At 45.0% G+C, this 10,341-nt stretch overlaps 1 long non-coding RNA gene across 5 annotated transcripts; it reads right to left on the bottom strand.

The window, feature by feature from the left end:
* Positions 1-2,570: 2,570 nt before the first annotated feature.
* On the bottom strand, positions 2,571-9,406 carry LOC127307714 (uncharacterized). 5 transcript variants are annotated; one of them, XR_007855789.2, is made up of 6 exons: positions 8,265-9,406; positions 7,713-7,837; positions 6,860-7,590; positions 6,188-6,773; positions 5,632-5,689; positions 2,572-5,250 (listed from the first exon to the last, which is right to left on the bottom strand). It is a non-coding gene; the product is annotated as an uncharacterized lncRNA (long non-coding RNA). The 5 variants fall into 5 exon arrangements; XR_007855792.2 differs by having other exon boundaries at positions 2,573-4,295; XR_007855788.2 differs by having other exon boundaries at positions 2,575-4,466.
* Between the last annotated feature and the right edge of the window lie 935 nt (positions 9,407-10,341).

The raw sequence follows: 10,341 nt of genomic DNA, 5'->3' as shown, positions 1-10,341 counted from the left end.
GCCACCCGAGACCTCGCCGCCGTCGCGGCCGCCCGGCCGCTCCGCCGGGCTGCCGCAAGCCCGCCCGTAGCCAGCGCTGCCGCCCGCAGTGCCCCCGCGCCGGGGAACGCGAGGAAAGTCGAGGAGGCGGAGAGAGAGGCCGCCCCGCCGCCACCATCCTTGAGGCGCGCGCGGCTTCGCCGGCGTCCCCTCCGGCGGCGGCGATGCGGGGGAGGGAGAGGGGGGAGCCTAGGCGGCGGCGCTAGGGTTTCTCCCCCGAGCCGCCAGAGGAGCGACGCGGGGGTGTTTTAGCTCCTAAATTAGTTGTTATCAAGGAACTTCTCAATTCTACAAGGTGTATACGGAAAACATTGGTCTATTTCATGATTTAAGTAGAAACCAAATTCCTTTGGGCACATATTGCCCAAGTCTTCTAGCTTGGATTGATCCAGGTGATAGGCGAATCCTCTCTTGGAATTTTCGCTCAAAAAGATGATTTCCTTGTAAGGATGAAATCCGAGAAGCGTGATATGTTCATTGGTGTGTGCTCCAGTTCTGGACTCAAACACATCCTCATCGTCAGAATGCCACTCTAACTTTTCTTGCACTAGCACTTCTTTATTATTGTAAATCGGACTATTAGCTTCATCGAAGTGGTAGTTTACATCTGCCATAATCCAGGACCCGCAAGTTTGTGGATCATGGTCTTGACGTGGTGGCATATGATGAAGGTTGCTATCATGTTTGGGAAGCCACTCATTACAAGATTCGTGAAGTGCCCAAACTCGAAGCCGGCATTGTCGGTCAAGTGTTGCAAAATATACCCCTTCTCCGACCTTCCAAGGAGAACCGTTGGGTACCGTATGGGATCAACATCTATGGGCAGACTAATTGCTTGGTACGTGCAGTTTGATAAGGATACCCTGAGTCATTCAGAAGAAACAAATATATTAGTAAATCAAGAGCTAATTAATCAGGGTTTTATTGCAGCTAGCTAGCAGGGAAAATAATGTTAAAAGTCACCTCATAACGAAATGGCAGTGTACGTAAAGGTGTCCGTGCCAGTACACGGCATGGTGTTGATCAGATGGCTCCTTGGCAAGCCGCATGTCAGCGAGAGTCCCTAGGGCGTCGCCTTGTCGGATGAAGGACCTCTCCTCCCATCTCCTTGTTTCTGAAGAGAAAACATGCATCACGAATGGTGAGGGAGGCCATTCCTGCTGCCTCACTGGGGCGTCCAACTCAGACGCAGACCGGGTGTGCAGAAACATGAGCACTTGGTAGTGCAGCGATACTGTGGGATCAAACATGAGGTAGTCTTGCTCATAGAAGTCTTCGAACCCCGCGGGCTTTGGTGGGTGCGGGGGCAAGCTCGCCCAGCGCTGTGTGGCGGGGTTAACCACGTAGGACTGTAGGAGTATAGCAAAACCAGACCATTGCATATGTCCTCGACGCCGACGTCGTCTGTGGGCACGAAGTGGAGGTCGCCGCTGATGGGGGTGTCCGTTGATGGGCGATAGATGAACTCGGTTAGTTCCAGGCTAGCGAAGTTGATGAAAAGGCCGGCTAAGGAGAGCGGGAGGAGGTCTCGGTCTAGGAGACGACGATCGTCGATGGTGGCGTGCCAGGCCCGGCAGACGCAGCGTGCCGCGGCAAGGCTTCCCGGAGGAAGGCAGCGGAGGACGTCCGCGAGCACGTCCTCGGGTAGCCGCTGCGTCAGGTCCATCTCCATGGTTGGTCGGCCCGGTCGCCGCGCGCCTTGCCCCGCTCTGCTATAAGCGCTCGCTCGCTGGGCCTACTTCGAGTCGGAAACGGAGTCCGATCTAAACTTGATCACTTGACTCTCGGGACTACTGAAAGTTAGCTATTCTCTATTCTGTTCTTACAATCACCGTGGGTTCGTTAGCATAGAATAGCTGAGCCATGTCAAAAGCATGATGGCCTTTCCACTCTACAACGCAGCGGCAAATATTTCATGATCAGAAAGTCCTACTCCCTTTGTCGATTAAAATTGTTTTAGATTTATCAAAATTTAAAGGTATCTAAACACTACCTAATCTGTGAAAACATCTAAATTTTGACAAATTCAAGACGATTTCACGGAACGGATGGAGTATATTGAAACAAGGCAATTTTTTTAACGTTTTCACTAATTATATAAGAAGAAAAGAGTTGCTTTATTAACTACTCCCTCTGGACATTTTTAATTAAATCAAATTTAGCACAAAATTGTACTAAATCCGAGCCAATTAAAAGAAACGGGAGAAAATAGCAAAAAGTCGGATCTATAATAAGAATACAAAAGCTACCATGTTAACTAGTGGAAAACGGGGCAAAAACAAATACTACCCGTTGATCAGGTCCTTAAGAGATACTCCTTTCGTCAGCAAGTGTATGTTTAGCTTTGTCTTGAATCAAAGTTTATTCAACTAGCAATGTAAGGGCGCGGCGGCACGCCGCGCCGAGTGTGTGATACAATTTTGGAAACCCATTTAATTTGATGGAAATAGTATGTTTTTTGTTGTTCGGATGGTGTTCTTTAAGATATAGTTGGTAACAAAATCTCATAGTGCATACGCATAATGGGTATATGAAGCTGATCTTGAGGATAGAGTAAATAAGCGGGTATTAGAAAGGAATAGAAACTCAGTCTGGTAATAATTACTGGTACTTCCTATTAATCATCAGTTGGTGGTTTTATAGGGCAATACAGAAGAAATATTACATATATAGAACTTAAGCAGTAGCATAGATTGATGTACCGATGGATAAAAGGTTATTTCAGGCTGATCTCTTGGTATTGTGTTTTGGATCTTCTCGCATCCAATGTACCAGAGAATGGCTCCTTTGAGTGTTCAATCCTGTGTAGTCAAAGATGAATGTATCACCTACTGGAATGTCGTTGGCTTCCACGAAATCATCACATCCACGAAATCATCCCACCCATGTTCTATGAAGATGCAGTTCGTCCACTCCACTGGACAAACTTTCCAACCATGTTCCCAATTTTCCGAGGGAAATTCCCAGTGATATGCTTATGTAACGATTTGGGGATCTTGAGTGGGTCAAGAGGGCTACCTGTTACCCTATGCATGAAGCGGTTGAATCTGACTCCTGGCATAAATCCAACCTTAGGAGGCCTGTCGCGCTTTGTTGTTCCTAGTCTCAGTCCTTTGGAGTCCTGTGTGGCCTTATTTTTTTTGTGCGCTCTGTTTTTTGAGATGTTGATGCCATCTTGCTTGTGTTCTTCGATGAAGGAAAGCATGACGGAGGACCATTCATGCTCTGCCTTCTCCGTTCTCGCTTTCTTTCTGAGGGGATGGAGTTGTCAAAGACTTTCTCTAGGTCGTGATCTCCTTGCTATTTGTGTGCAAGTATGTAGCTAGGTTATGAAAACCAGAGGATAGTGCTATATCCCTAAGTATCAATAACAAAAAAGTGGAACACAAGCCGTAACAATTATGAGGGTATCCTTTTGTATTGAGTTTTGACCTAGCAGTGTTAGCTGTACAGACTACATAGAATGTATTATGGAACAGAGTTACCTTAACTAAGACACATCATCTACTTTTTTTCTTTGTATGTGTGACTGCTGGTTCTTTTTTACTCTAGTGCTTTCTGTAGCTTTGTAGCTTTGTAAAACTGGAGACATTCACTGAAGAGAAAAGGATGTCTCTGTTTGCTAAGAGCCAAGGCAAAGGGGCTGATTTTGTGAGAGAAGTTGATGAGACAATTGATGTTTACGATTCTTTGAAGGAAGATAATAACAAAAGACCTGATATGACTGCCAATGAAGAAAAAACCGGGTGAAGAAAATCCTGGTGATAATAATAGCATGTTGGATATTAAAGGTCTAGTTAAGATCTATAATATGGGTAGACCATCCAGTCATTTTTAGGCTTTTAAATGATAATACCACAGGGCAGAAATCCCGCTGTGTGAATTTGATTAATTTGGTGAGATGCCTCTTGTGTATTTTTCTTTTGTAACATTTATCTGGATCTTTTAGTAACTATCTCAATCTAGTACAGATGCCAGCTGACCACAAAGATCTCATGTCAATATATTGTACCATGAATCTGCCAAAGTTTGGATGCAATCTGCCGACCAATTATGATCATCGAGTACTCACGCATGTCATGTCATCCCCGTACACCCGCATGCACTACTCACGCATGTCATGTCATCCCCGTACACCTGCATGCACAAAGCAGGCCATCCGGCCATCCTTCTTGGTTCTCCTGATTGGGACAGTGCTCTCATATCATCTCCCATTATGATGTGCACGCCATCGATATCTCGATGGTGTCTCCGGTCTGTGCACGGTTTGCAAACAATAATGAGAAAAGGGGCACTACATATCTGAGTCAGAAACAGATAAAGTATTGGTCTTGAGCCGGTTAAATATCAAAAGGAACAAATGTTCACAAAAATCAGAAAGTTATCTCCCCTTTTTAATCGGAGGAGGCAACTTCGGCAGAAGCAACCTAAAAGAAAGCAACAACAGATAGGCAACTGAATTAGAAAATAATAACAACAGGACCAGGTCGGCAACTGAATGAGGAAATAATAACAACAGGACCAGTCAGCAACGGCTTAAAAAAATGCTCCAGAGAGCCACGGACCAAACATCATGACCATCCATGTGCATATCATGTGGAAAATCCACCTCAACAGAGAACCAAGCCATCAAAGGAGCAAGCCAATGCACATGAGACGGTAAATATCAACTCATGCATAGATTGGACCCTTTTTTAATTGTTCTCTAAATTGACCTATGTAATTAGCAGGTAGCCTTCCATTATGTTTCCCTGGAGTGTGAACAAAATCTTATCATCTACTCTGTATAGAAAACAATGAAGCTCGCTAGGAAATAGTTGTACAGTAGAAATATGATTTTAGTTTTTAACAGGCACTGTTCATTGACATATTTACATATCTGGAATTGATCGTATAGCTTACCAAGGTAAAGCGAACAATGGCATTGTAATGATACAAAAGAGAGGACAACATTGAAAAGTTGTGGTACAACAAATCTAGATTACAACATATTTGTCGACAAAGGAAGGGCAACACAATTTTCTGACAATTCAAGCAATTTATGCAGAAATTCGAAAACTGGACTATCTAATTCAAGAGGATATTTGACTAAGTGCGTGACAATTGAGAATACTTGTAAGTTACTCAATGGTTTTCTCTTTTTTGCTCAAAAAAATGTTCTTTTCTTTATTGCCCGGAGTCTACATCTTCTTGGTAGCAAAAATACAACACCTGAAATATTGTCCAATGGTTGAGCATCCTAGAAGCTAACTTAGTTAGACCATAAAACATGTATGCATAATAATTCCTATCTTCTCTCATGTTCCACGTAAAAGAAAATAGAGCAATGAAATAGAATGGGATCCCTCAGTTTTCTAATATTTAACTAACTAATTGTCAAAACCAGTATTCAAACAAATATAGTTCATTTTTCAAGGTAGTTGGAGGAAGGTTTGTTGAATGATTAGTTTAATCAGGAAATTAACATTTATTTTTATATAAAATCTCGAACAATAAATAAAATTGTTCAGCTAACACTGTTTCACGTGACATATTCATGCAAGCCATTTCTTCTATCAACCAAATGACTGATTAGTTTGGAAAGCAACATACCTGGCGATATAGAATTTTAAATTAGAACTCTCCCTGTATGCTAGTATAAGTCCATTGCCTGCAAGCAATACAATAAATTGGCCAAGTTCAAGAAGTGACCCAAAATATGTATCAATTTACGTAAGAAAATGAGTATATCTACCATTTGCATCATAAGGCTCAACTCTAGTGCACCAAACTGTGATAGGAGGAACCAGACATAATATTTATACATCAACTTGTATATTTTATTTGAACTAACGTCTCTTAGACGTAATCCTGTACACGATTAGCATGATATCTTTGATCTGTAATTTGGGATTTCTAGCTAGACTAACATCGAATCAGTTAGCACCGATCATGCCCTTGTACATCTGCTATATAAGCCCCACTTGTTTCAATAATCAAAATGTGTTGTGACTACTGTCCTCTCTCACTTCTATTTCGTCAACAAATATCATTAATGAGTGCAATGAGAAGAGTGAAAGGCTCTGCAAATCAAGAAGAAGAAAAAGATGTAACCATGATCGACATGGGACAACAATGAGAAGACCAAGTAACCGAGCATTACACTCACCAGATTCATTCGGTTCTAGCTTTCAATGGCAGCAACCAAGTCCGTCGAGTTGTTGGCACTTGGCACAACACATGGGAATCTTGGTGGAGCCCACGCTGGCTGGTCCGCTCGTCCTGTCTCGGCTAAAACCTGACCATATGGATGATCTCGGCTCTGGCATAGTGTCATATTCTCATGACTGCTCAACTAAGGTGTTCTTGGAAGTAATTACATCAGCAGCTAGAGATACAGATAAGCATTGTATCATATTATACAGACAAACCATAAAAAGATCACTTAGATAGGTTAGCAAATGAGGGATGCGAGGAACCAGACATAATATTTATACATCAACTTGTATATTTTATTTGAACTAACGTCTCTTAGACGTAATCCTGTGCACGATTAGCATGATAGCTTTGATCTGTAATTTGGGATTTCTAGCTAGACTAACATCGAATCAGTTAGCACCGATCATGCCCTTGTACATCTGCTATATAAGCCCCACTTGTTTCAATAATCAAAATGTGTTGTGACTACTGTCCTCTCTCACTTCTGTTTCGTCAACAAATATCATTAATGAGTGCAATGAGAAGAGTGAAAGGCTCTGCAAATCAAGAAGAAGAAAAAGATGTAACCATGATCGACATGGGACAACAATGAGAAGACCAAGTAACCGAGCATTACACTCACCAGATTCATTCGGTTCTAGCTTTCAATGGCGCAACCAAGTCCGTCGAGTTGTTGGCACTTGGCAAAACACATGTGAATCTTGGTGGAGCCCACGCTGGCTGGTCCGCTCGTCCTGTCTCGGCTAAAACCTGACCATGTGGATGATCTCGGCTCTGGCATAGTGTCATATTCTCATGACTGCTCAACTAAGGTGTTCTTGGAAGTAATTACATCAGCAGCTAGAGATACAGATAAGCATTGTATCATATTATACAGACAAACCATAAAAAGATCACTTAGATAGGTTAGCAAATGAGGGATGCACAATTTAGTCAGCAGATCCAGTTTAGAGACACAAATGTATCATTGTGGCACACAAAATTATGTTATTGGCCACAACATGCTTTACCTAGCATGACAAACTATATATGGAATAGGGGCATGATTGGAAGGAAGTAAAACAGGCGAATTCATTCAGCACCACCACCAAAATGCTCCATAAACCAGATAAATTCTACAACATGGTAGTAACTTTGCTTAATTCTCACGGGCATCATAATTACGAAAATACTGTAAAAATAATTGAACCATCAGACTCATTTTCCCTCAAAGAAATGTTTAATGTGTTTCCATTAAGAAATCACCTTTAATTCTGTTCATGAATATTTGGTCTCACAATATGAATCTTGGATCGAATCTTCAAAGATACCTAATAGATCTTGAATATAGTATCATGCTTCATTCAGATAAACCTGCGTAAGAGGTAACAGTGGAATATTTTTTAGAAACATGGAATAACTACACTTGGGATAAATGCTTCGCATATTTCTAGTAAGAATCACTTCAAAATGTTTTTCCAAGATTCTTTTCTTACAGAATATAAGCCGCCAATCAAAGTCTTGAAGCATACATGATACTTCTTCTTGCACAAACCATTATAACCTCTAAGGCAATGCTTGCTCCATCATTGAGTGATTCACCCGCTGGTTCAACTGGCCTCTATAATGCAAAAGGCAATATTCATTGATGACATAGCTTGTAAGCTTTACCATAAAAACAGAGAAATATCCAGCAAAAAATTGATTTGTATATTACCTGCTGCCAAATAGCTGAAAGTAAATAGGCATATTGCTCAAAAGACAAATAAGCATACATGTTCGTACATCTATAGGAGGGGAGTAATGTACTAAAAATATATTTTCTACATACATACATTTTGATTTTCCTCCAAATTTGTAGAAAATTAATAACAAGTACGTGTTGAATATCTCAAGATTCCAGCTTACATGGTCGTCTAGATAATCATGTGGGAATGTACCAAGAGGATATGAAACATAATAATAAAAAAGGAAGCAATGCGCAAGTGGGTGCTCCTTATTCCATTGTAGAGGACATGGGAAAGAGAATAAGAAGATGGGGAACTCACGTACACAACTGAGGTAGATCCATCGGTAGCTGTGACTCCCGACGATATGTTTGTAGCATAACCGTCGGGGCCAGCCCAGATCTGCCGGCCCTTCTCTCCTTCTGACCAAGATGGGAAGATGCAGCCGCAGCCCAGGATTTTTGGGGGTGAAAAGCGGCCACGAACGACCCGTGCTCCTCCTGATCCACGAGAGTAGCGAGGTGGAGGAGAGGAATTCCTGGAGGGCAGCAATCCGCTGCAGCACCCTGAACCCAGCGGAGACTCATACTGTCGAGCGACCGCCACCGGCAGTCAAGATCTTGAGCCGCAGCGCTACCGTAACAGAGTCACAAACCTGTTGCGCCTGCGCCGGCCGCCCTGTCAAGTGCACTTGGATTTGTGCTGCACCGCCCACCCCTTTCTTGTCGCCGGAGCTCGAGAGCCCCCGTATCATTTTTTTCGATCCACATCTTGGGAGAGAGAAGGAAGAACTGGGGAGAAGCATCCCACTTGCACGGTGCCGGAAGGGGAGGGGGTGTGTTGCTCCCTCAATTTACTCGGCACCTTCGCCGAGGAGGTACACGCGACGGCCACCAGGGAAAGCAACACGGCCGGGTGGCGAGTGTGCTTCTTCGTCGCGATAGAGAAGACGAACCGGCCGTGGCTCGAGGAGGTCGATGAGTAGTTGCAGGCGAAGTGCAGTGCCAACGACCAAGCCTAGGATGGGTCTAGGGTTTCACAGGCTCGCATCGCGGTTGCGGGAAACTGAAGATGGGGAGGCGCCGAAGCCGTGGCGCCGTGCGGTGGCACTGGGCGTGGCCAGGGAGAGGGTTGCGGGGCAGCGCTCCGGCCATGAGGCGGCAAGGCGGAATGAAACTGGATGGTCGGTCTCGATAAACGGTGGAGCTTTGGATTATTCACCGTGGGAACCTGTGCACACCGCTTTGACTACTTTTGGCAACGCTACAGCCACACACCAAAACACCAACAACAGCTCACATTGTAGTCTGAAGAAAGGAAAGGAGACGAAGTTTTACAGAGCATTGAACGTGTACACAGAAAGAAATCAACCCAATTAGTATAACAGGTGTCGCAACCGCGTTAATCCTTGAGGAGGCCCAAAATTCTGTAAAAAATTGATGTTGTTCACGAATTAGTATAGTATATATTTGAACAACTCCCTAAAATACAGCAGCAACATTTGTTTCTAGAATATGACAATAACAACTTTGTTTGCACTAAATGAGTATCACTAGATTTTTCTTGATATGTAGTTTCATAATATACTAATTTGATGTCACATTAGGAGAGTCAGGGGGTTGTTATTTTTTCTCTCAACTCCCTCCTGGGCCGCTCGAGCGAGCGGCTCCGGAGGCCCCAACCCTAGAAGCCAGAGGCGGCGCCGACCTGCTCTCCCGCCACTGCCGGCGCCAACGGTGGTAGCCTCACCCGGCCGTCGAAGACGGTGGGTTGTGGAGGCGCACCCCGACGGGCCCCCTTCGCGCGGAGGCAGGACTCCACCAGGGCTGCGAGGTGGTGGAGAGGAACGGTCGACGGCACGGGATCTCGGAGGATGTCGCCGTCGCCGACGGTGCGTGAGGAGGAGCTGCTGATCTCGGCCTGGAAGGCAGCAAGGAGGGGAGCGGTGGGGGGGGGGGTGGCGAGGCGGTGCAAGATCGAGTCTTGGGGCGGCGGCGCGGAGGATGCCTGGCCAGGGTGGAGTGCCCTGGTGCATCGGCCACCTGCCCCTGTGCTGGGGACGAGCAGCAAGGCCTCCCGGTGGTGCCGGTGTGGGAGCTGGAGGTTGGGCGGCTTGATCTGGGCCTTCTTGGGCCAGATCTGGCTTTTGAGGGCCAGGTCGTCGGTTGGCTGTCGCCTGGAGTGGGCGTGCCGGAGTAGACGTCTTGACACTCGCTGGAGTTGGTGGGGAGTTTTGATGTTCTGCTCTATCGGCGGAGGGTGGTGGTGCTGGCTCTAGCAGTCGTGTCGGAGGCCATGGCTTGCAAACACGATGTTGAGATGTTGTGGCGGCAGCAGTGCAAAACTTCATGGACAGTATGGCCAACCTCGGAGGCGCGGAGATGAGCGATGATACGGA

This window comes from Lolium perenne, chromosome 6 (assembly GCF_019359855.2).
Source record: "Lolium perenne isolate Kyuss_39 chromosome 6, Kyuss_2.0, whole genome shotgun sequence".
Taxonomy (NCBI): domain Eukaryota; kingdom Viridiplantae; phylum Streptophyta; class Magnoliopsida; order Poales; family Poaceae; genus Lolium; species Lolium perenne.
The sequence above is the reverse complement of the archived record's forward strand: the minus strand, read 5'-3'. Positions and strand labels throughout refer to the sequence as shown.